Source organism: Cebus imitator, unplaced genomic scaffold, assembly GCF_001604975.1.
Source record: "Cebus imitator isolate Cc_AM_T3 unplaced genomic scaffold, Cebus_imitator-1.0 Scaffold22, whole genome shotgun sequence".
NCBI lineage: Eukaryota > Metazoa > Chordata > Mammalia > Primates > Cebidae > Cebus > Cebus imitator.
Genome location: NW_016107337.1, coordinates 5,185,900 through 5,213,871, shown reverse-complemented (window position 1 = coordinate 5,213,871; position 27,972 = coordinate 5,185,900). Strand labels below are relative to the sequence as shown.

The following is a 27,972-nucleotide window of genomic DNA, read 5'->3' as shown; positions in this document are numbered from 1 at the left end:
TGTTTGGCTGTGTCCCCACCCAAATCTCATCTTAAATTTTAGCTCCCATGATTCCTACATGTTGTGGGAGGGATCTCGTAGAAGTAGATTGAATCATTGGGGGCGGGTCTTTCCCATGCTGTTCTTATGATGGTGAATGAGTCTCATGAGATCTCATGGCTTTATAAATGGGAGTTCCCCTACACAAGCTCTCTCTTGCTTGCTGCCATGTAAGATGTGCCTTTGCTTCTTCTTTGCCTTCCACCATGATTGTGAGGCCTCCTCAGCCATGTGGAACTGTGATTCCATTAAATCTCCTTCCTTTATAAATTACCCTGTGTTGCGTATGTCTTTATTGGCAGCATGAGAACAGACTAATACGGCAATAGTGTTCTTTTTTGTGATTACTTCTTTTATGGTAGAGTTCAAAAGTGCTGAAAAGTGATGGGTAATCTTATGTTATAAACTATATAGTGCATATATAATGCATGCAAATTTCTTTAATGCCAAAATTTCATTTTCAATAAACTCTATGCTGTAATCACAAATGGACCTCCAACACACATTCAGAATCAAAATTCTCTAAACCACAGGTTCTGAAAAATCTGTTTTGACCCTCTGACTTCACAGATAAGAAAAATGACACCCAGAAAGGTTAAACAAGTCAAACAATACCCATAACACCAAATGGCTGGGAATGGAGTCCAGGACATCTGAACGTGCATCCTCTCGCTCCTCTAGGGGCGTCTGGAAGATAACAGTGAAGTGTGTTCAAGCCCTACAGAAACAGGTGGCGGGCCTGGATTTGGTACCCAGCTTTTGCCAAATACTTGGATTTTGCCAGCCTCTGCTATAGATGGCTATGTTCAGTAGAAGACACTGACAACAGGAGATATCATTATCACTTTTTATACTTCAATTCTTCTTATCACAAAACAGGCTGAAGTGAACTATGGTTATTTAATACATTAGTTATAAATGCATTTGCTATACTTTTTCTAGTCTATTATTAACGTCTTACATTAGTATGGTACATGTGTTACAATTAATGAACCAATATTGGTACATTATTATTATTATTATTCAGATTTTCTTGATCCTTTTATTTTTGGTTCCAAGATCCCATCTAGGATGCTGCATTACATTTAGTCTGCTCATTTTTCGTGTGTGTGTGTGTGTGTGTGTGTGTGTGTGTGTGCTTGTGTGTGTGCGATGGAGACAGAAAGACAGAGAATATGAATATTTTTCTTCTATGTAGCAAATTAAGGGTAAATCTTACAAATTACAATTCTCATGTTCTCTAATGTAAAAGAAAAGGGCATATGTTAATGAAATAATCTGTAGTTTCAATTATGGGAAAAACACTGTGGATTAAAGAAGGCCTAGGTTAAAAAGAATTTGACATTTAGAAGGGCCTGGAAACAGAGTTTCTGATTCCAGCATGGATTAACAAAGCCTAAAAAGCAAGGAATGGAGCAGAGTAGTGTGAGAATTTGGAGTAATAAAAGTCAGTTCACACAGAAGCATAGTAATGCAGAAGAAAGAAAAAACATTGCGTAATTTGTCATCATTTAGTTTAGAGGAGTCTGCATTTTTTAAATCCACAGAAATGCAGTGATAGTTTCCTTGCCAGTATTTGTGTAAAACATTTTCCAAACAAGACTGATTCATCTTACTCTGAAATGAATTGTTAGATCACAACAGTGAATGTTAAGGCGTTTGCATCCCTTATAGAAATGCCAAACATTTTACTATGCCTGATGCTGTACTATAAATAGGGAAATTCAAATGCTAAAAATGTTCCCTAAGTTGCCAAACATAGTGCTTTACCATCTACTTCCTGGTACAAATGACTTGTTCTTCCCAAGTCTGAAAATGAAAGCTAGCTGCAATTCAGAAAAATGCTGCAACTCACTTCAATTAATTCAACGTAAAAGTTACTTCATTTCTGTATATTTCCTTTTCCTTAGATCACATTTACTGAAAGCCTCCTTTAGACATTTAACAAAGTTTTACTAAATCATAATTAGTCTGATGGCAGTTGAGTTTTAAAATTAACAATTGGAACAGCCAAGCAACATCAATATTGCTGGAAAATAATCATGCTGATCTAAATCATTCTGAATTGTTAGCCACATTTGGATATAATAGTAGATGTAAAATTTACTTACCATATTTTTTCTCAATAATACACGGGCACAATAATGCCCATCAATCAATTAATTAAAGGTAAAAGGTATTTCATTTCACAATAATGCCCATATATTATTGGGAAAATGGTACTCATTTATAATTGGTATTTCAAAATACTATCAATATCTATGTATACCTTCAATAAATAAAAAGACCATAAAACAGTATAGGGTTTTGTATAACTATTTAAGGTTAGTATTCATTGGAAGAAGTAATCCTTGTTTTTCACTGAGAGCTGGGACAGGGAGTTATAAGAGATTTTCCTATGATGTGCACAGGGCAAGGCACAGCAAGAATTGCTTTATAACATTTTCTTCAAATCAGCTGACTATCCCATTGGCCTTTAATCTCCCTTCTGCGACTGATCAGACCTCATATTATCCAATTATCAGTAATCTACTCGAGAACAGCAAGATTCTCTTTAAAATGAATACAAATAATTATTTTAATATCTTTTCCTGACTTCTTTAAAGGTTTCATATGTTTTGACTTGTATAAACTTTGCAAACCTCTATGGAAAATATTTTAATTATTTTTAAATTTTATGGCACGTAAGAAGTAACTTAAGTAAAATTATTTGATTTTAAGTAAATTATTAAAGGTTACATTATCAAGTTCATTTAAATACAAACTTTACTAATTCTAATTTGACTTTTTTTCTTATTTAACAGTGATGTGCTGTTTAGTCTATTTTAAGTTAATCATGTAATGAAATGCATGACTTGTAGACAAATTTTTGAAATGACAAATGGGCATATACTTGGTTTTGGGACCAATTCTTAAGTTTCAAGCCACAATTAATATGTCATGATAGATAAACAGATAAAAGTTGTTTTCATTCATGAATATTTGGTAATCTTGCATTATGGACAAAAATAATCAACCTACAATAGTTTTTATGTTTAATTATAAAATAATGAGACAAGATATAAAAAGGTTTAGGTTGCTGTTTGTATACACTTCTCTGCAGTTAATGTATATATATATATATTGTGTTTCATTTGACTGTGTTGTCAGCTTATCAGAAACAATGTAAGGAAAGAGAGAGAGGGCAAAATGAGAGAACGAGAAACAAAGAGAGAGAGGGAAAGAGTAATATTTATTTCTAATAAATAAAAAGCCAAATTATATATGATTATCATTACTTTTTCTTTTTTCAACATTGAATTTTATACCATATAAATGACCTAATAGGCTAATATAAAACTTTACAGATATATTAAGATATTTAAGATTAAAAGAATAATGCAGTAAACACCCATGTTTAGAAATAAACACCCAGTTCAGGAAATAAAACATTATCTACACTATGAAAAGTCTGTAAGAATTTTGACCAGATGACTGCAGTTATAAAAGTCACATCAGTTGCTTCCTCTGCTTACTGTCTTTAATCAGTTATCCATTATACGTATAAAGTAACAGTACATGACTAATTATAAAAACTAATTAAAGCCCATGGGGGCTTGCAGTGTTTATGTGAGTCATAAGCATGTTCACTCATCTGACTCGCACTAATAGCTTCACATACTTTAAGAAGTCCTGAAGCAGTATTATTTTCTTAAATGTATTTAATCATTTTATTTATTAATAATTACTTTAAAAATGGAACCTAGTTCTGAACCTTTACTACTGGAACAGAGTAAAACCCCTAGGACACCTTTGCATTGCAGTGATTTTGTGAAGAGGCTGCTGGGAAATGCAGATCCAGGCTTGGTCAAAGCTAAGTTAGAGATGCAGGAGGGAGAACTGATGTGAAGACGCATAAAGGAGGCCACCTGGAGAGCAGCTGATACTCCCGGGCTCCTGGCACACAGCCCCTCCAGGATCTGGAGAAACTCCAGAGTCCAGAGTTAAGACCCAAACAGCTCCACATATACACAAGATGGGCTGGGCTACAACATGTAATGGTTCAGTAAACGTGGATGATGTATATAATATGTATGTATCCACAGGTACCTATGAAGTGTATCTACTGGTACACTTAGTGCCATTCTGCCACAGAGCTGAAATTTCTACCTAAAAGACCAAAGGACAATACCACGGCATTAAAAGCCATGGGAAAAATTTGTTCAAACTGGGAACAATTGTTTCTTCTAGAAAAATGTTTGTTTTTAATTAGGACTCTGTTAATTAGGAAGTTATGGTCCTAGTTCCCTTTTCAAACTGTTCCTTAGAAAGCATAGAACAAAATTTGGTTTTATCATATTAACCATGAAGGATTTCATAGAACATATTTTGCATAATAACTTCCCTCCTTCTTCCATCTTTTTATTTTATTTTATTTTTGAGATGGAGCCTCGCTTTGTTGCCAGGCTGGAGTGCAGTGGTACAATTGTGGCTCACTGCAACCTCACCTCCCAGGTTCAAGTAATTCTCCTGCCTCAGCCTCTCGAGTAGCTGGGACTACAGGCGCCTGACTAATTTTTGTATTATTAGTAGAGATGCAGTTTCACCATGTTGGCCAGGATGGTCTTGATCTCTTGACCTCATGATCTGCCTGCCTTGGCCTCCCAAAGTGTTGGGATTACAGGTGTGACCCACCGCGCCTGGCCCATGTTTTCTACCTTATTATTCTGTCTCATTTTACCCTCACCAGTTTTCCATTTGATGTGTTGAATATTGCATCTTATTCTTAAAACTCTTCTGGAACAAAACAGCCACCAGCTTATACGGAAGAAAAATGCTTAGAGAAAATTCACTTCCATCCTCCGTATTTTACAAATGAGAAATTTCAGGCTCTAAGGTCCCAATAGCTATCAGTTTAAAAAGAGACTGGAATTTAGAGATCCAGAATATAGCTTATTGATTTTCCCTCAATATCTGTTTGTCTCCTGTGACATTAGATTTTTATTTTTTTTACCTCTCCTTAAGACAACACTGTCCAAGGGATGTTGATAGACATTTTCACTGACCTGAGGCAATATAAAATTTAGGAAATTCTGCATTCTACATGTTGCTTTGGAGAATCACAAGAAAATTCTGAGAAATCCTGTGCAATAAGTAAATCAATTTCATTCTGCTGAACCCATGTCTCCCAAACATATCCAACCACTAATAAACCATTTTTTCTTTTCTCTTGTGGGGGCATCCAAATGAGAGAGAGCTGCACCCATCAACACTCCTCAGATTCCACTTTGGGAAGTTCTGAGTTAAGAAAGGTCTGCAGGAGCAACGGTCTAAATCCCCACAGTAGCAGGAAGGGAGGAATGGTCAAAAGTCCATCCTGAAGAGCAGCTGCTCTCCATGCTACCAGGTGGTGCTACACCGCACTGTGCCCAGGGCCACAGGATGTCAAAGGGCCCAGGATCCACCAGTGAAGAAGCTGTACAGGAGGGCAGGGCAGTACCCTAGGCCTTTCTTTGCATGCTGCTTGGGTGCTCTTCTGCAGGCATGCCACAGGATGCAGCTCACCCTGACAGCCACAGGAGGAGGTGCCTGGAATCCTCTTTACTATGAAACATTAGTCTGCACCCACTGTGAATTCTAAAAAGACAGGGATGACAAATTCTTCTTCCACTGAGCAAATGCCATCAGTCAGTGGGGACAGAGTTCCAAAAATGACAACATAGCATGGTGTGTGTACCTCTGTGGGGGCAGCGTGTGTGTGTACAGAGCCCAAAGGGGCCTGACAGCTAAGCAAGCTCTGCTATGGCCCAAGGGACACCTGTGTTTGGACCCATGGAGCCCTAATGCCTAGACCCTGTAGTAGATGCCAATGGCAAGTCACTCTACCCTTTGGCAAGTCACTTACCTTCTCTGCTTTTGGTTTCCTCTTTGGTAAAACAGAATTGTTAATAATAGCAATAGGGTGATCAGGAATATTTGCAAAGTGCTTAGACTAGTGCTTACCTCACTGTAGGTACAATTTAAGTGTTTGTTAAATAAAATAGTGTCATTCACCTATAATCCCAGCTACTCAGGAGGCTGAGGCATAAGAATCACTTGAATCCGGGAAGCAGATGTCGAAGTGAGCCCAGATGGTGCCACTGTACTCTAGCCTGGGCAACAGAGCAAGGCCCTGTCTCAGGAAAACAAAACAAAACGAAATTCAAAATAAAATAGTGTCATTAAGTGTTTACTCCAATTTCCCTCGATGGGTAAACATTTTCTTTCATAATTGATGGTGACATATAACATTGGTGAAACAAGTCCCTTGCATGCCGTGCTTTGGGGCATCTGGCCGAGCTGTGATGATGACACACATGAGGCCCGTGCCCATGCTTACTTAGCTGCCTGCAGGCTCTCCCAGCTTTCTGGCGAGGTGCGGTCACATGTTATGAAGAGCCAGCTGCCGGCATGTGCTAAAGATCAGGCCTTGGGGGTTACCGGAGATCCCGGCAGAAAAAGAATAAGCACGCAGGACAGGAGGCGTGGCTGCAGACTCACAGATGGGCCAGCAATTACCCTGCACATGGCGGTGCCTTCCAGGGGCCTGCTGGTCCTGCTGCTGCAGGCAGCACCTCCAAGGAGTCCCTGGCTGGACCAGGAGAGCTTGGCCCTGCCTCAACCTCACCGTCCCTTGGTAATCCTTATCTCAGCTGTGAAAAACAATAAAATAAAAACTGCTTGAAAAACAGACCAAAAAATGTACCAAATAGAAACAAGAAAGGGAAAGTGTATTAAAGCCTTGGTTACTTTTTCTTGCTATCTTTGTAATGTACTTGAAAGTACCATCATGTAAGTATATTTCTAAACATTTTTTTTTTTTGAGACAGCGTCTTGCTCTGTTCCAGACTGGAGTGCAGAGGTGTGATCTCAGTTCACTGCAGCCTCTACCTCCCAGGATCAAGTGATCCTCCCACTTCAGCCTCCCAGGTAGCTGGGCCTACAGGTGCATGCCGCCATGCTTGGCTAATTTTTGTAATTTTTGTGGAGATGCGGTTTCAGCCATGTTGCCCAGGCTGGTCTTGAACTCCTGGACTCAAGCAATCTGCCTGCCTTGGCCTCCCAAAGTGCTGGAAATTTAGGCATGAGCCACCACAGCCAGCCAATTTCTATACATTTTTTAAAAGACAAACATGCATCATCAAAAGGACTGTCTGACAAATTTATTTTAAAAGACTGGGAAACTTAAAAACAACAAAGCACATAGTATATGTGAATCATGTCACTAGTGGTGGAGTAAAGGACCGGCTTTTGTTACGTAAGATTAACCCTTATGCAGGCTACATAAAAAGTAATCCAGTGCTCTACTGTATACTGATACTACCACAGATATAATTTTAGAAGTCTCATAATTTATATTATGTAGTTTAAAAAAAAATATCCAGGGAGCTGTTCTTAAAAACATAGGCCATGATTGGGAAGTAATGATAAATTTCTCTGTAAGCGTTAAGGACGAGGTTGCCCACACCTGCTGTTGGGGCTGCTGGTGGCAAGCTCTCCCACTCTCTAGCTTACACACTGCCTGTGAACACAGTAGCCTAGCACACATGCACACACACAAAGTCCCCAGACACCTGGGGCTATCAGGGACCATCATATTGCCGACTCCTTGTATTCAGGGAGAGGTGGAAACACAGCCTCAAGCAGCAGAAACACCAGGCCTCAGTCATGGCCAGTTCTGTTTCCAATTCCGGGTTTGCACGCTGCTTTGAGCCTTTGCTTTTATAGTTGTTGCCTTTAAAGTTCTGAACATTTGGGGCATGGCTCCCTCTCACTAGCAGTGTACCTCTACCTCAAGGCACATTTTTAAATGCATCTTTGGCAGCACACACTCACTTCTGTGAACCACCAGATGACGTACATAGGTTAATTTTCATTTCTATCAATGTGAATGCTGACATACAAAGGGCAATATCAAAGCAGGTCTAGTGAGTTCATCAAGTATTTCTAAACTTCCATGATTTTAATTCTTGTTACTACAGTACTTGGATAGGCATTCTGCTATCTTAGAGACTTTTTTTCATGTAACACAGGCAAAATGCAATGTGAAGAAAACTATCACTGAAAGGAAAACTATTTCCCCAAATTATGACTTACATCTACAGTAATGAGAAGCTATTAAAACAGATTTTTGAAGAATCTCTAAGATGATCTGCTGCTTAGAATTTTGAGATTTCCCACTGCTCTGCTATTTTCCCATTCTGTACGCACAGCACAGATTCCTGCCAAGCCTGTTACAGTGAACAAACAATGTCCTCTCTGTCAGAACAGAGAATGAATAGTATCACAAAATTCTCCTCTAATGTACAGCCTACATTCCCCTCACCCCAACCCTTCAGAGGAGAATAACCAGGATGAGGACCGAGGAGGCAAACAGGACTCTCCCCTCATCAGTCTGAAACTGCCTTCTAGAACACTAAGGGCTAAGCAGTGCCAACTATATCATATTAACTTCTAAACAGGGAAAGTTGGCAAGTTTATTTTCTTTTAAATGAGATCATATGTTTTTGCATTTCTGTGTGTGTGGGTTACACAAATATCTTTATAAGGAAGGAAGGAGGTGTTTCATCAGATAAAATAAAACAGCTTTTAGCTCCAGACTGAGCAGCGACAGGGGAACTTCATAGAAATGACATAGCAATTTGTGCTAAAATATTGGCAGCTAATTCATGAATGCTGAAGCTGACTATGAATTCAGCTGCTTCTGTTAAGCCTTTATTCCCACTGAGCTCATGATTCATAAAGAAAGCGCCTAGAGTTACTCCTGTGAAACACAGAGTATCATGCTGACAGATTCTTCTTTGGTCTCTCTCTCTCTCTGTCTCTCTCTCTCTCTCTCTCTCTCTCTCACACACACACACACACACACACACACACACACACACACACACCTCCCCACAAGAGGCATTAAAGATACAATTTCCAAAACAAGAACTTCATAAAGCATTTCTCACAAACCAATGAAAGGTTTTCTAAAGACTTACTTAGCAAGTATTTTCACAGAAGAACATGGAGTTCCTTAAAATCTTTCATACTTGTCCCAGTTGGTGCAAAATATTATGATTCAGGCTTTCCCCCTCTTGTGATATGAATATAGCATATATTTCATTTTAACCTCTAAAGGAAACTACTCATTTTTTTCCTCATTAAAGATAAAATGTTATTTTTATAATCAAACCCCACTGGCTTTTGTGTTCACAAGCATCTGTAACATGAAGAGAAAAGGCCAGCCTCTCCTTTCTTCCTCCTTTCCCACACATTTTTCGTCCAGCCCAGTGAGCTCCCAGATTCTGATGGCATTCTCCTGGTAACACATTTAGAAGAGGCTGCAGGATGCCCCCACAGCACTGCTTTCTTCTCTGTCTTTCTCTCATATCACTCTAGGTCTGTATGAGACTAAACAATTAAACCTTTGTGCTGTACTGCTGCCATTTGAAAATTCTAATGATGTGCTCCCTTATTGGTTCAATGGTAATATTTACCTTGGAGAAAACGTTTGTCCAGAAGAGTATTCCAAATTCTGGCAATGTATCCCCTTTGAAATGTTGTGGTGAGAGTTCTCTCTTCTTTCTTGGCCTATAACCAAAGAGAAGGAAAGTTAGAAAAAAGGCAGATGGGTATACACTGTGAAAGATACTTTTTCAGTTCACTGTAAAAATGCTAGTGTTCCTACATCAAACACCGAGCTTTTTATTCTGATATTCCTTCCTGAACAAAGCAAAAGGCAAAGTAGAGGCACAACTATAGACAGTAATAATTAAATAAACAATTTTCAATAAAGAAAAGTTCTTTTCTCCCCATCCCCCCAAAAATTTTTATTAAAAAAAAAGTCAAGTCAGTATCTAATCAAATACAAATCAACTTACTTGTTCTTTCCATATTTTTCCTAGTTTATGCCAAGTAAATCTCTGTGTTACTATAGTGATATTAAAATCCAAATAACTGTTTTCTGAAATTTGAAATAAAACAAGTGATTTGTTTAAAAAGAGGATTTACACTTTTTGGTAAGATAAGCTGTAATTCAGTTCAGAACATTTCTTACTAAAAGGAAACTTTGGTGCAGAGTGAACAGTGTGACCTGGACTACATGCAGACCTAGCCCCATGCCATCCCTTCACGTATTCTGCTGTGGAAATGGGGAAGATGTGCAGAAAAGGAGAGGCTACATGGGCAACTTCCCTTGCTGTCCCTCCTGATTCACCAGCTCCCCAATCCTATCTGTGGTTTTGCCCTATTTTTGGTGTCTAGCCCTTCCTCTGCACCTCTTCATCTCTACTTCTCTTTCCATCCTCAAATAAGCCTCTCCCATATTGAACACTTACTTTACATAAGACACCATGACAAGTGCAGTGTGAAACGGAGGAGAGAAGAGGGATGGAATGAATTAATGAATGAACGAACAAATGAAAGAATGACTGTGTTCACACTCCAAGAAGAATATCCTGGCTGTTGATAAGATTCAGAACATCTCAATCATTTTAACCAACTGAGGCATAACTCCTGATTTCCAATATAACAAACTGAGTGGAACATGAGCCTTCTAGATTTGCATCTACTGATGTTCTTGTGTTAGAACCACATATTATCATCTTAGACTGTGTGTTGCTTTCTCCCATAGCAGAGTCAGCAGAATATTTGTATTATCTTGAGGTATATCTATTATTTCCTTGACAGTTAGAAAGTGAGAAACTGCTGCCTTTTGTTTGCCACGGCATTCAGCTACATTATTATTTTCTTTCAATAAGTTTAAAAAGATCAGAACAAGACACACAATCATGGGCTATCTTCTTCTAACCCAACTCTAGGTCTTTGTGCTGTCAATCACACCAACAAGGAGACAGCTTCGCTGGGTGCAGGGCTTGATGGACAACTGAGTTCCCAAGGCATCGTGCCACTCCTTTATTGGACTTCAGGACAAGCCTGCTTCTGAGCTCCTGCCATGCAGATATATTGAGATGTGGATTCCAACCCTAAACCTCTCCACTTTTCCATGTCATTATGGTCAATCCAGGGTATTCTCCTGAATTAGTCAGAAATATGAGCAAGATTTAATTATCTAAATAAAACTGCTGCAATTTTAACTGCAAATATTTACAGTTAAATAAGGTAAAATGTAAAGAATTAATGATTTTCTTTAAAAATGTCAAATTCTATTAATGTGTATCAAAAATAATGTTTGGATGTGCTTTCCCTATTACCAGATATGAATAAGATCCTAATTTGAAAATTAGAGACAAGATTTGACAGTTAATTTAATAATACAAAAATGGTACACAGTTTTATATTTTCAGAACATACATTTTGCAACTTAAAAACATTCCAAGGAAACAAGGTCATTAAGACACTGTAGTGCTATCATAAGGACCAACATAGAGCTCAATGCTTTAGCATCCAGAAATAAACCCATATGTTTATATTCCTTCACCTATATGGCCAACTGAGTTTTTGGCAAGGGTGCCAAGACTATTCAACGGGGAAAAAACAGGCTTCTTCAACAAATGGTTCTGGAACAATTAGACAGCCATTCTCTTATAAGAGAATAAACTCAGACCACAGAAAAAGTTAACACAAAATGGATCAAATACCTAAAGGTAAGAGCAAAAAGTACAAACCTGTTAGAAAAAAACCAAAGGGCTAAGTCTTCATCAGCTCAGATTTGGCAGCGGCATGTGACCCCAAAAGCACAAGCCAACTAAAGAAAAAAAAGATAAACTGGACTTTATTAAAATAAAAATATTTGTAATTTAAAGGATAATATCAAGTGAATAAAAAGACAACCCAAGGAATGGGAGAAAATATATGCAAATCGTATGTGATAAGGGATTTACATATAGAATATATAAACAGCTCTTATAACTCAATAATAAAAAGACAAATAACCCAACAAAAAATGGGCAACGGATCCAAAGAGACATTTCTCCATAAAAAATATACAAATAATAAGAAAACACATGAAAAGATGCCAACATCAGTAGCCAGCAACGAAGTGGAAATCATCCACAATGAGATACCACTTAATACCTTCCTAGTGATCTGCACTTGGCCATAACAAACATGTCTAAGCTAATAACAAGTGTTAAGAGGATGTGGAGATATCAGAACCCCCATGCCCCGCTGATGGGAATGTAAAATGACACAGCTGCTTTTAAACAGTCTGGTAGTTCCTCAGAATCTTAAACAGAGAGTTACCATTAGACCCAGCAATTCTACTAGGTACATAGCAAAAGAAATGAAAATACACATTCACACAAAAACTTGCACATAGATATTCACAGAAGCATTATTCATAACAGCCAAAGAAGGAGAAACGGTTCCCCTCAACTGGTGAGTGGGTATACACAAAACGTGGTATATCCATACAAAAGAATATTATTCAGCCATAAAATAGAATAAAATACTGGTACATGTTACAACATGGACGAACCTTGAAAACATGCTAAGTGAAATAAACCAGTCACAAAAAACATATTATATGATATTATATGATTATATGTTTATAAGAAACGTCCAAAATAGGCAAATACATAGACACAGAAAGTAGATTTGTATTCCTTAGGGCTGGGGAAGAAGGGGTGATGAAAATGTCCTAGAATTGATGGTTGCACTTTAAATAAGTGACTTGTATGGTATCTGAACTACATCTTAATAAAGCTCTTATTGAAACTAATATTCCAAGGATTTGGATGTTATAAGCATCAGTTATTTTCCAGATCAATCTTAAAAAATATGGCAAACCCCAAAATAATTTTAGCTGAATCATGAGAGTTGTTACACTAAGCAGATGACTTAGCTCTGTTGCAAACTATCATGCCCTGACTGGGACAAACTGAGTATAATTCTGATAGACCAAATACTCCTTCAGGTCTCCTTTCATCATGCTGATTATTCCCATGGGTGATAGAGATAACAAGGTGAATCACTGCAAATGATTATTGACCCAATCAAACAGAAATCCTGTGCCTTCAATGTTGATTTCTTTTTCCACCAAATGGAATTTTAGGACTTCCGATACTGATGATTAAGTCAAATATGCCCTCTCCCCAAAACTCACATATCCTGTCCATGGAATGCCATGCTCAGCAGTTTCTGCTACACCTGGCTCTCTGACAGTTTTCACAAGGGTGGTTAGCAGCTTCTTAACACTGATGACGACATTCCTAAGGCCCAAGCGAGTGAACTCCGGGAGTACAGGATGTATTTTTACCAAACTAACCTGAACTCTTGTTCTGGCTAAAGCCACTCAGAAGAACCGAAATAGCGCAATTCTGGGACACTGAAACCCTGACAGATGAGATGTGCACCCGACAGATGGCCAGGGCTGAGTCCCCGCTGGCAGTGCTGGAGAAGGGTCTAAGGAGAGGAGCGTTTTCTCAAGGTTATATCCTAACAGTCTTTTCTGGGGAAGGAGTAATGATGTTGAGAGTGCAGTCTCCCTGCTATCTGGGTAGACAAATACAGGGACTGAGGAGAACAGACTTCAGCAATCTCCTCCAAATTCACGTCTGACTTTTAAAAACTATACCTGGAGGCAAAATATCTACTCAGAATGAGACTAGAATCATGAAGCTCAATTATAGATTCTCAAATTTAAACAAAACTTAAAGATCATCCATAAATCAACCCCACTTGATACCTGAATCCTTTCTACGACGTCTGTGACATCTCATCTGTAACTGCAATGTCAAAAGGACTTGGTTAAACAGTTCAACATACCGAGCACTGACTGAATCACAGTGCTTAGAATATAGTAACTGCTCGATATTTATTCACTGACTGGGTGAATTAATTTTAAAAAATCAGAGTAGGCTCCAGGATGTTGCTGTAATAAAACCTCTCTCCCTCACAATCCTTGAAGACAGAGAAGAGAGTAGGATTACGGGTTGCTCATGACTGGCATACCACTGAAGCAGTATTTCTCACATGCAAACATCATTCCAGTAAACACAATACTTTACCTCTGTTGCAATGGAAATAAACCAATAAACAAAACTTAGACCTACTAATCTACCTATGCTGAATTCCCTTCCATAACAAAGGGCTTCCTCCATCCTAAGGAATCTCTTTCTGTCCTTGGGAAGCCTTGTTAAATTTGAGCTAGGAGTAATTAAGAAAGAAAGCCTCTGTGCTCCACAGGCTTAGTGGCTTCAACCTACTTGGAATCTCGGTTCTAACGTCTAGGGCCATGCAGAACAAGCCCAATAGTTCCCCAACACGGCAACGCTTCAAATACTGGAAGACACCTGTTTAAAGAAGTCCCTCTTCCCCTGCCCTTGAGCCTCTCCTCCTCTATTCCAAAGAATATGGTTTTATGTATCACCTGTCATAACCCAAAGAACACAAAGACTGCCAGAAGAATGGAGCAGTTCCCTGGCCAGGTCTGCCCACAAGAACAGACTAGGTGAAGAGCCTGCTCCAGCTACAAAGCCCAACCTGGGAGGGCAGGCCAGCAACCAAGCACAATGTCCAAGGGACAAGGCAACATGGACCTGATTTAGGAAATAACCCTTACCTGGGTTTTGGTGGTGGGAGTGAGTGGGGATCTTTGGGGCTCATCTATCACAGGGAGGTAAAGCTATGAGCAAAGAGTAAGTAAGTTGGTGAAGTCAGGAAGGTGGTCCATTACCATCCTGGAGGTCTAGTTACAGCAACAGAATCTGGCCACTGAAGTGACTCAGAGTAACAGCCACAATTCTCAAGAAGGACACCTGGCAAGAACAATATAGACTATGAGACCCAAAGAAGATCTTCAGTCCCAGACACTTGGTTACACAGCAGCAGAAAGAGCTGAAACTTGGAAGGCCAAGGAGTAAGGATCATGGGAGCCTGAGAATCATTACTGGGATACCAGAGCCTACATCTGCATGGCCATAAAATCGCTGGAATGCAATGTAGTCATCCTAGTGTTCACTGGGGCAATACCATCTCAACATGGGAGATTACCATTCAAAAACAAGCACAGCTGGCACTGGGCAAGATGCTACTGTGGGCAAGGCACAGAGAGAGTATAATTAGTATGTGCTCCAGTGGACTGTGGGGTAGGTTTAAATATCTTAAGCGTTTCCTGCTTTAGTCAGAACAAATTCAGATTTGGGGAGGGCAACGATGGTGCATGCGAGAGGGACAGATAGTGAGGAAACAGGGAAGGCAGCAGATGTACTGGGGGATGGGGGACTGGCACTGTCATTGTCTGGATGTTCTCTTCTAAAAGATCAAGCTCAAAGGCAATTCTTCAGGTTAAGCACTTCATTAGTGAAGAGTGGAACAGGACTCTTACTTCTGTCCACCCACATTATTTAGAAGGCCAAAGATCACAGAATCCTTTTTACCAGCCCTGCCATACACACACACACACACACACACACACACACACACACACACGCACACATACACATGTGTATATATGTATTAACATATATACATGCATATATATATACAATGTTATATACACATATTAACACATGTCTACATATACTTACATTTGACTAAAATCTAAATTTCTGTGAAACACAATGTTGCTAAGCTTCATCTCTCCTTACTGTCCTTTTGCAATTTAACTGGGGGAGCAGGGTGCTTACATTGATCCCTGTGACATTTCTGCTTCTTAGACTTGGGTCACTATGTTAAATGTCAAGATGTTCCTGATTCCTGTTTCCATCAGTTTTTACATCTGCTCTCTCTCCCAACTTTGGGGCATGCATTTATATAGTTTTACTCATGTGAGGCCTAACATGTACTAAGATTGAAAAAGGTTAAAATATCAAAAACCTCTCTTCAGGAAGAGAGTAATGTATTAATCAGTTTTCTCTGGATATACCTATGAAACCAGTTATTAATCCAGCTAGTTACACACATTCCTTATTTGTCCAAATACTAAATGTTAGCAATTTGATATACTTTTGATTAAAAAAACCCCAAAACTAATGCATGATACCCATAAATTAATGCATGATATTTCTCATTAACCTGTCTGACTTATATGATGGGTTTAATACATTATCAATATAACAGAGATCAACCTCAAAGCATAGCTATTTCACTGACATTTCATATCCAGTCCATAGTAATCACGTAAGAAAACGGTATTAAATATGCTCAATGACACAGCAATGAAAGACGTAGCCCAAGACAATGCATATGGGCTATGATGCCCTGTGCAATATTGGAGAAACATAACTACCAATGCTTCTGCCTCCCTTATCCCAGGATTCTTGTTTTCATCAGCTGCTCTTCTCCCCTTGCTAAGCTCCATCGTGTTTCCTGGCTGCTTTTTCTTGCTGCTTCTCCCAGCTGTGTCTCTCGTTTTTTCCACTCCCCAGCTGCTTTGGCTCACACTTTCAGCCTTCCTGGTATTTACTGTGTTAACAGTTCTAGTCTTCATGCCATCTGATGTCTTCTATTTCATTTTTCACACACTCGAACGGCTGAAATCCCTGATGTATGCAAAGCAGCAGTCCATTAAAAGAGGGTTTTCTGGGTTTTATTTTTTTCATTGAGTACAGAAAAAATGGAAGCAGCGAGAAAGGGTAGTTCACAGAGCTGCCAAAGAGAGGCCACTGTGAAGATAAGATGAAGGCAAAAAATAATAATAATCAGATTTCTTTAGGCATCAAAAAGATTTTAAGTATGACACTGGAAAAACAGTTCCTTCTGAAAATCCTCTTCAATGGTGTGGCTTAATAAAAACGTTGTAATCTCCTTTCCAAGAGGAACATAATTTTCTTGAATTCTAGGAAGCTGATGATAAAAATCCTTAAACATGTTATCCTTACACTATCTACAATATACAGGATCCAGGTAAGACAGATACAGTTATAATACATACACTGAGTTTTTTAAAAATGACATTTTATTAGCAAAAGTCTTCTATTTTTAAGTATGCCACCTAGAAAGAGGATTAAAATGCCATGATTTAGTATAAGCCTTATCTGTATGGATCCATCCCAAGTGTGGCTTAGATATGAATTCCTTGCAGTTTCAATACCAGCAGAGAAATAATCAAAATGACAAAAGTGTTCAAAAGGAAAAGAAATCTTTCTTGATGGCACAGAATAGGACAGTTTGTAATATGCAGCATGATGTATTTAAGAGAAGTTCTACAGCCTGCTTCTCAGGCATCTGAATACAAAGCAAGACTAGCTTCAGTACTTAAATGTTGCCTTAGTGAATAGAAAACATATAAATTAACCCCTCTAATTATCAGTTTATAAATTGATAGTAAAATACAGATTTTAAAACATCTTCTTTTAGGTAATGTAAGTAAACACGAGATAATAGCTAGCACAACTGTAGAGGATATTCATTCAGTGATTCGTTCATTTTCTTTATTCACCTGTCAATGTTATTTCCCTGCTTATGAATAAAATGGACAAAAGTAAATATTATTCCAGTCCCTTCCACTCTGCACATTTAGGAACTTTCTTTTGGACTGGGACTTCAGCTGCCATTTTATAGGGCTTTGGCTTGTCTTGGCCTAATGCACGTGACCTATCCTGCCACTGTACATCATGGGCACCTAACTGGGTAGCCACCTGGAACACTGCATTGTCTCTCACAGAGCCTCAGGTCTGCCTCAGGCATTTGTTGATGAGAAACAGTTCTCTGACTTCTGAGTTATCTAATCTTGGGATCACTCAAGGAGTTAGGGGTTGGAGGTTGCTGCCCCAGCAGAAGTTGTGTGAATGGGTATGCATGTGAGTGGGGAGAGGCATGCCAGAAAGACTTCCCTTTCCCCAGGACGCCGAGGAAGGTGTAGGGTCAGTAGCTAACATGAAGTCTGCCCAGGCGTGAGTTCGAGATGCCAAACATTCATGAAAATCTGCTGTGAAGTTCCTCTGCTGTGAAAAGTCCCAGTCCAACGGTAACTTCCCAGCCACAGAAAGGACCCTTACCTCTGTTCTTGGGGTTCTGCAGAACTGGCTGGGCTGTTTGTGTTGACCTGAGGCAATGGCTCTATCCTGGCTTACAGCCTTCAGAGGGAACACGGCCCTGCCGATGCCAGGATCTCAGACTTGCAGTCTCCAGGGTGGGGAGACAATCAATTCTGGATGTTTAAGCCACTCAGTTTGTGGTGCTTTGTTATGGTAGCCCTTGAATACCGAGCCAGCGCATAAAATGATGGTCAAGTTACCTAATATTCCAGTCCTGACTTAAAGACACAGAGATTAGGGTAAGGAAGGTAACTCTTATTACTTTACATACTTCATATCAAGAAAATTTACATATCAACCCAGCTGCTATATAGAGTTATTTCTTAATCACATAAATTCAGATGAACATCAAAATAAGTCAAGTTCATGCAATTCATTATACAATTTCAAAGAGGGAACTTGCATTTTCAATTGTATTTTTTCCCAGCAACAGCTTGAGAGATGAATGACCAAAAAATATGCAGCACAATTAATGAGAAAACTTTCAATAATTATTTTAATTGTGAGGAAAATTTTTAAAGGGCTCCATAAGAATTTGTATTGACCAAAATTCCTGGGAATTTCTTTGCTTTACTGGGACACAGTATCTAAGACTGATATGCTAGATCACTTATTTTCTTAGACTCCCCTCTTGGTTAATTCATGCTCTGCCTTGTCTTTGAAAAGTCACTCAAAATTCATGCTCCTGAGTCTGCTCTGGTTCTCTATGTACATTTCCTCAGCCTGTAGTGTATAATGATGTTTCTGTTCTATTGTTTAGTACTTGTGTATATTTCAGAGTTATATTAATATACTTTAAAATTAGAAACAAACTCCATGATATTTCTGCTCAATCTCTAATTTTAGTGGCAAGGAAACTGAGGCCCGGTTGCAATCACAGAGCTATCTGAGGTCTGGGCCACAAACAAAACTCAGGCCACTTTTCACTACCTTCACCTCCATTGTGGTGGCTTAGCCATTTAACGCCACGTGTGCTGGTTTCCCCAATCAGGTGATTTGGCATTAGAGCAGGTGCCAAAAAACAAACAAACAAGACAAAAACCCTCATCCCAAAGGTTTTTCTGCAATGGCATGTCCAGATGAGTCATATCAAAATGCTTGCTTAAATATGACATATTTATAATATAACTACATCTGTGTAAGAAGAGACTACTTAACATATGTGGCTGTTCTTTAGTACATTTATTATTTTTTAAGTCTCTTCCATTTATTTATTCTCTAGAATATATTTCTTTCAACCTGATTGTTTACAGAACTAATTGGCATTATGTATAGCCCATGTTTTACTTTATTAGTTGTTTTGACAACCAGACTAATGGCATTTTAAGTGAGATGTGAAATTTAGACCTTACTACTGCAGACCTTTGGCAGTCTAGTCAAAGAAGGAATATGGGCCCATCTAATTGATCAAATAAGGGTGGAAGAGGAAAGAAGAAGGAAATAAGAGAGGAAAGGAGAAAGAAAAGACAGACTTGAAAGACTGTGAACTCCCTTGTACAAAGACACAATGTCTATTACAGTTGTTAAAAATCACGACAACAAATGCTCCCGAGGGTAACATGGCTGCATCTTTGCGTGTAAAACTGAAGCAGCAGACAGCAGTTTCCACATCAATCTGCCAAAATGGAGAAAACTGGTGTCACCCACAAGACTTGAAGAAACAAAAACACCCCTTGAATCTTAACCATGAGAGTGAAGATCAATAAATATAGGAGCAGCCTCCTCCCTGTGGAATCACATATTTTTTTTGTCTGCCATCAACAGGTGTTGCCATGGTAACTATCCTGTAGTTAAGGAGTAGTAAAAGCAAGAAAATCTATACAAAACCACAACAGAGGGACGAAATAAGAAAGAAATGTTGTAGCAAAAATAACCTCAGACCTACCGGAATGAGCAGCCAGAGACTTGACTGGCCATTTACCAGATCTTCATGTTATTAGAAAGAGATGCTGGAGGGAGAGAAGAAGGTGTCAGCCCAGACCATGGTCCCTAGAGGAACCAAGGCCAGGGAAGTATTGTGAGGGGCTGCTGTGGCCTCCATTTCTTTTAGGTTCCACTTTATATTCCTATTCCCATCTGTACATTTCAGCTCTGTGATGACTTTGTGAAGGAAAACTGCAGTTGGGTAGTATTATATCAGGAAACGTCTAAAAAGTAAACATATCACCGAATGACTTCCTTGATTGTACTTCTATCTCTCTTAGGTCATACATTTAGTAATAATTTCTCTGCTTTCTTCCCTTCAGATAGAGAAGTTCAGGATTGCATGCTACAAATTATAATTCATAGCTAATTCTTCTTATGAACAAGTATCACCAATATTTGTAGGCCAGGTGCCAGTAAATACCTCAGAGCCTGGCTGGGATCAAAACTTTATTTATTTATTTATTTAAATTATACTTTAAGTTCTGGGGTACATGTGCAGAATGTGCAGGTTTGTTACATAGGTATACATATGCCATTGTGGTTTGCTGCATTCATCCCCCGTCATCTACATTAGGTATTTCTCCTAATGCTGTTCCTCCCCTATCCCTCCACCCACTGCTATCCCTCCCCTAGCCCCCTACCCCCTGACAGGCCCCAGTGTGTGATGTTCCCTTCCTGTGTCCATGTTTTCTCATTGTTCAATACCCGATTATGAGTGAGAACATGCAGTGTTTGAAAACCTAATTTCTTTGGCCATTCCTCCATTGCTCATGGCTCACAATAATATCCACAGTAGTATCATGAATGGGGAAGTAACACTATTTTTGAAAATAAATTCTGGTTTTTTACTTTGTTAGCTATTGTTGGTGGTCCCCCAAACGGCAAATCTTATCCCCTTTATCTATCAAACTTCTTGTTGTTCAAATGACCACCCTGCTTTATAAATAAATAACATGGATTAACATACTTTGCTAACTTCTGTGATTCTTCAAGATTAAGGCAGCTGACAGCACAAGATTTTGGAAGATAAAGCCTGAAAGGTTTAGCTCAAGAGACAAATCCATGGGGTATCAACTATATTCTTCTGAGGGCAGGCAGGCAACAGAGTGTCATAGAGAACAGAGAGCCGATGCCTCACCAGTCAAGGCTCTTGCCCATTTCTGGGATTCAATGTCCCCTTAAATAAAGACATGGAAGCATTACCTCATTCAAAGGGTCAGTGTGAGGCTCAAACAAGATAATGCTGTGAAAGCATTTGGTCACTAACTGCAAAACACTAGGCATATAAAAGCTGATTTGGAAATATTGTTGTCACTTGTCTTTTAAACTTTCTGGTATGTTAACATTACTTTTAACACACTTTTTTAAATGATAAAATAAGTAGGCCATGATAATATTCACATGATAATTTTAGCAGAAAATCTTTTTCCTCTTTATCATTTGGAGACATTTATCTGATTTGAACATCATTTTCTTCTATGAATTCCCTTTCTTTAACTTTTTGTTCAGGCTAACAGATTTGTATCACAGGGTGGGTAGGTACACATGTGTGTATGTGCGTGTAAAAGAGAAAGAGGGGTGAGGAAAGGAAGGAGGAAAAGGAAAGTCAAACAGAGATGGGAAATCAGGGAGAGGAACAAGTGAAGGTGTTGGTGAAGAGAAGGAGTAAAGACTTTTCCCTCCCATTTCAGAGATAAGTACCTAGCCCTGAGGTTGTGTGTTACTTTGTTTGCAATTTATGGATCACTAGGAATAAGTCATTGGTGGCGTATTGGTGGCTGTATACACAGTTTAGCAGAAGAGATTCTGGGAATGGCATTAATTTCTGCAACTGGATCTCATCTCAGGGCACTGTTTCTACATTCTCAGCTCATGGGCTCCACCAATTGTAGTTGAAAATGCACAAATCCTTCTGTTTCTCTAACACACCTAGACCCCTTTTACATCAAAATACACGCTTTGTCTTTCTTTAAAGACAGTTCCCTTTAAAATGTTGCCCTTTTGCTTCTGGGTGTTTTGAATTCATGTTCCCTCCACCCCTCCTCTACTTTCCTCTCTTTGCCACCCTGCTGTTTACCAGTCAGCTACTGGCCAAGTCTCAAGTCTCATGGAGTCTGTCTCCTTAAATGTTATAGTAAATGTCCAGTTTTGGTATACTGCATGCTTACTGAAAAAGTTCACAGAACACAGAGGATATAGAGTATTATATTTTTAAAAAAAGAAGGTTCCTTTTCACTATATTGTATAATCCCATAGGTAAGCACTGTTAGAGTTCAGTACAATACTTTTAAAAGGTCTGGAAAGATATAGAAATCTAAGAATACTTTTTTCTTTCTTTGTTACATGTATAATACCGTATTCTAGTCACCGTTCAACAGTTTTATTGTGTTCATTTACTGTGTATTAAAGAATGTTGCCTGGCAGTACATATAAGGTTATCTCATTCCTTTTAATAACTATAGATACTCAATGAATGATATGGTTATACTGTAAGTGGGCATTCCGTACCAATGCATGCTTAGATTATTTTTGGTTTTCCTCAATTATAAATGACACTAGAATGATTAGTCTTGCATATATATATATCTCAGCACATGAGTGAGTATAGATAGGATTCCTAGACATGGAGTTGCTGAGTCAAAGGACATGCACATTTTTCATTTCATTCTCCTGCTCCTTACTGACCTAAAAACCAAAGTTTTATTAATATATAGTATATAACCGTAAAAGGGAATATAATCCTTGGTTCTTCAGGGTTTCACCAGTCAGATTCATTTCTTTTAGTACCTTCTGGGAATTTTTAATATCCTTCTCCACTGATGGTATTTCTCTCTGACTTTCCAGTTTTGCTGTGGATGTGTGGATTTCTTTTTCTTCTTCTTCTTTTTTTTAAACTTGAAGAATCTGGAGCATGAGGGATAAAATAACAGCCCACCAGACTTCCTGTGCAGTCAAGGCCAAGAGGTTCCCAACTACTCTCGCCCCTTTTGCATTCATCCTCCACGCAGCTCTCCAAGTGACTTGCTAAAATGCAAATATTAACACTTGACTCCCCTGTAATAACACCTGGATGCCTGGGGACAGATATGGGCTGAATTTTATTCCCCAAAAAATGTTAAGAGTCCTAACCCCCAGAACCTCAGAATATGACTTCATTTGGAAATACAGTCTTTACAGAGGTAATCAAGTGAAAATGAGATCATTAGGGTATGCCTTAATCCATTAGGATTGATGTCCTTACATAAAAGGTGGAAATTTGGATACACAAACAGATGTACCTAGAGAGAAGCAGATGTGAAGAGACACAGGGGAAATGCCATCTGAAGCCAAAGGCAAGGGCTAGGATTTTGTTGTCATAAGCCAAGAAATGCCTGAGGCTATCAGAAGCCAGAAGAGGCAAGGAAAGGTCTGTCCCCTGCAGTCTTCAGAAGGAACAGGGCCCTCCTAACATCTTGATTTTGGACTTTTGGTATCCAGAACTGGCAGAGAATACATTTCTGCTGTTCTAAGCCACCCAGTTTGCTGTACTTTGTTACAGCAGCCACAGGAAACTAAAACAGTGGGTCAAGTCCAACTCCTTAGGGATCTCACATAACCCCTTTCACACACTGACACGCAGCCTCAGAATCCTCCTCACAAACTTTCCTGCAAACACCCTACTGCCTTATCTACTCACATCCAAAGGTTCTAGGATGCTTCCTATGTCAGTGCATTTGAACACACCAGTCCCTCTACCTAAATTTGCTTCTCCCATTCCCTAAGCATGACTAATGTTCCATTGCTCACCTGCAAGGCCACCTCCTCCATGAGCTGTTTCTGGCACCCCCCTCCCAACCAGTCTCCCTGGGCATAACTGGCTGTCCTTGTGAGTCCTCCCTGTGCTGCACCTGGAGTATTTTAATGTTATTTTGCACTTGCTTGTTTAGACACACCTATCGCCCACTTCTGTGCTGCAAGCTCCTCGAAGATAAAGCCATTCAATGTCTCCTAGCAAAGTCACCATGCACACAATGTCCAAAGTGGGATTTTGCTGGGTGAACTGTACCATGAAAATGTAACAGCTGTCAGCAATGTATCGTACTTTTTAATTTTGTTAAACAGGTCTCATGCAATGAGGTAGAGTAGGTCAGGCTGACTACAAATGACTGACGCACGCCATTGACAATGGCTGAAGGGTACTTTCCTAAGCACTGAATTTGTGGCTATTTTCAGGCTGTTATTTTTGATGACATTCATTCTTCCAGTCAGTCTTATTTAGAAACTAGACTTTTCCATCAGATACTGCAAACTCTACAGTTCCAACCATTAAATATATGTGTTTGGATAAAACTTCACTACGGTGCTTAGTCTCTGAGGTCCACTGACTGTCCCCTTCATTTAAGAGCAGCTCATTAGAGAGAGAAAGTAGATCAGTAGTTGCCTAGAGCTGGGAGGAGTGGGAGATGGGGAAATTAGAGGTGGGGTGACAGCCTAAGGGTGAGGAGTTTCCTTCTGGGGTTATGAGAATATTCTAAAATTGATTGTGGTGATAGCTGCACAACTGAATATACTGAAAGCCACTGAACTGTATATTTTAAATAGGTGAATTGTACAGTATGTGAAAGATATTATATCTCAATACGTTTGTTCTTTAAAAAAGAGTGATTCATTCAATCCAGCCCAGTCTACAAGGATTTCTGTTAAAACAAGCCAATTCTTTTATAAGCAAACATCCACACAGACAAAATAAAATAGACCTTCTGCACTAATAAAAAAGAAAAAAAATACTGCAGCCTGTAACGTTTACAGCATCTGAAAGAAAACCTGACAGACGAGGATATCTCATGCCAGGCACATTTACTCTGAACCATCCCACTGCTTCAGCATTGGGCTTAAAACAGCATAACTCGACCTCAAACTTTCCTTTTGTCTTACATTATCCTTATTCTCTCTTCTTTTGCTCTGTGTCATTAGGGATACTCTTAAGTCAGTAAATATTAGAGCTGGGAAGAAATTAAGACATTCAACTGGTTCCAAAGCCCTTATTTTACAGATGATAAAATGACAGCCAAGAAGAGAATCCTAAAAATCTACCAAGCTTTTGGTCTTGGAGAAGGTATCAGTTACAGAGCGAATCCAATGATCTCTGTGCAGGGCAGTAACATCTGTCAGTGTATCAGGCAAAGGAACGCATCTCTAACGCTTTGCAAACTGTTTAGTAAGCCTTCTGAATAAATGAAGCATTGAATGACTAAAAGCAGACATCCTGATGCTTATCCATAAACTGTTTAGTATTTACCACTTATCATGTGAATGCTTATCACATCTCCCCAGTGAAATTTCAAACTCCTCAATGAAAGGAAAGGCAGCTGATGTGTCCTTTCCCCCTTCTCTTATTACCATTTGATACTCAAAGCATTCAGCAAAGAGTTAACAATTGCTTTATGGGTACAGGATAGACCCATACAGAGTTTCATATTAAAATGTTTTTTTCTTTTTAGTAACATTGTTTTTGAGCAAACATAATTTAATGCATGGAATAACAAAATCTATGTAATAATCCCGTAATTGATTGTGACCACTCTTTGAAGCCTTGTTTCTAAGGTCTTTTTTTTTTTCTGTTTTAAAAATTTCCAATTTTTATATTAAGTTCAGGGGTACATGTACAGGATGTGCAGGCTTGTTACATAGGTAAACGTGTACCATGGTGGTTTGCTGCACAGATCATCCCATCACCTAGGTATTAAGCCCAGCATCCATTAGCTGTTCTTGCTGATGTTCTCCCTCTTCCCACCCCAAAACCCTCTGACAGGCCCCAGCGTGTGCTGTTCCCCCCATGTGTCCATCTGTTCTCATTATTCAGCTCCCACTTATAAATGAGAACACATGGCATTTGGTTTTTTTCTTCCTGCACTAGTATCTTGAGGATAATGGCTTCCAGCTTCATCCCTGTCCCTGCAAAAGACATGTTCTCATTCCTTTTTGTGGCTGCATAGTATTCCATGGTGTATATGTACCACATTGTCTTTACCCAGTCTATCATTGATGGGCATCTAAGTTGATTCCATGTCTTCGCTGTTGTGAACAGGGCCACAATAAACATATGTGTGCATGTATCTTTATAATAGAACAATTTACTCCTTTGGATATATACCCAGTAATGGGGTTGCTGGGTCAAATGGTATTTCTGCCTCTAGGTCTTTGAGGAATCACCACACTGTCTTCTAAAATGGTTAAACTAATTTACCATCCCATCAAAAGTGGCAAAAGATTCCTTTTTATCTATAACTTCGTCAGCATCTGTTTTTTGACTTTTGGTAACAGCCATTCTGACTGGTGTGAGATGGTATCTCATTGTGGTTTTGATTTGCATTTCTCTAATGATCAGTGATTTTGAGCTTTTTTTCATGTTTGTTGAAGATATAGAATCAACCTAAATGCCCATCAATGATAGACTGGGCATGTCTTCTTTTGATAAAAGTTTTTATTTTGGAGGAATGTACACTATAATCACTTAAACAGAAATGGAAGCCTTTAAAATCAACAGGCTCTTGTCTCATGCAGCTGGGGATGACTCGGTAAGCAGGATACCACAGGGTCCACTCAGATGGACACATACAACAAACTTCAGCTTTAAAAATATCTCAGAGCTAAATGTCTTTTAGAGGTAGCTTCTACTGTAACCACAAACAAATTTTTACCATGGGCCTAAGGAAATAGCTTCCCTCTGCAACATGTCCTTACATAGGTCATACACTCAAAAAATTAAAGGCTCTTTGCTATCAGAATCTGATGATTACTCATTAAGTTCAACGTATAATTGGAAAGCCCATGGTTAAATGTAATTAGCCAAGATAAACTATAGAGAGAACCATGCAAATATATGAAAACCATTCTTAGAGTTCAGTGTTCCAGGATACAATAAAGGAAAAGTAAACCTCTCCTACCCATGTTCACAAAGACGTACTCAAATGTACCACTTCCGAAAGCTCCCTGGGTAAGGAGGTACTCCCTATTTCCTGTGGTTAGAACTTTCCAGCCTTCTGTAACTTGATCCACCAGCCTTGACTGCTTTCCAACATAAACTCACCATCTCTGCTTGTACCTTTGCTGATACCATTCATGCCTGGAATGTTCCTCCCCCTTCTCCCCTGACAACTTATCTCTGAGTCCTGACTGTCCTTTTTATTAAGGCTTGCTCTTTTCCTTCTGCCCTTAGATTCTGCCCAGTTCACTTGACAACAAATATTATATTACCTGTCCTATATTGGGGGAGAGTTCTTTTTTCCTTACACATTTCAAGCATATAACACCTTTCTTTCCATCTCTTCATTTACTCTACCCAAGGGGAGGTTCAGTGACATACATGTCTAATGGGCAATTGGGGGAAGCATCTCCTGGACTCATCTCTTGACTTCTCTCTGTAGGCAGTAGGGCTACCATCCAGGAATATGAATTCTCTGATCCTCCAGCAAATAATCAGACTTGATTCTTTGGGCTCAGGAAGGCCTGTCCCAGCCACTGTGGCCTGAGCTTAATTCCTGGGTTCCATATCAGAAGACCAAACAACCCACGTCCTGCAGCCTGGCCTTTATAGATAATAAGGGTGATGTTTGAGGCTTATCTTCCAATGATTTTATCCTATCTCTTAGTTTTTCTCAGAACTTGGGAAATTCAAGGTGGTTGTCATTATTATGATTTACATCAATGACTCCAGCATCATTCATATATATAAGCATACCTATATTTATTAGATGATCTTAAAAGCTGATGTGAGATTGCGTCCCATCTCCCTGCCTGGACAAAGTTTTGGGTCATGTTTCATAAACCTTGCAGCCCAGTGTTTCATTACACTATATAATATACAGTGAAAATAAACTCAAATGGGTTCAATCATTAATATATCATCTAATTAAGGATATACAGAGAGGCCGGGCGCGGTGGCTCAAGCCTGTAATCCCAGCACTGTGGGTGGCCGAGGCGGGTGGATCACGAGGTCAAGAGATCGAGACCATCCTGGTCAACATGGTGAAACCCCGTCTCTACTAAAAATACAAAAAATTAGCTGGGCATGGTGGCGCGT

At 39.2% G+C, this 27,972-nt stretch overlaps 1 protein-coding gene across 3 annotated transcripts in view; it reads right to left on the bottom strand.

Annotated features, from left to right (window-relative positions):
- PAG1 (phosphoprotein membrane anchor with glycosphingolipid microdomains 1) overlaps nucleotides 1-27,972 on the bottom strand; it is a 148,118-nt gene that overhangs the window by 50,928 nt on the left and 69,218 nt on the right. For 2 of the 3 annotated variants that reach the window (XM_017521853.2, XM_037736083.1), the window contains exon 3: nucleotides 9,540-9,633. The gene's annotated coding sequence lies outside the window, so the exon portion shown is untranslated. Of the gene's footprint in view, nucleotides 1-9,539; nucleotides 9,634-11,669; nucleotides 11,750-27,972 lie in introns of all 3 variants that reach the window. The other variant, XM_017521856.2, reaches the window with a different exon arrangement.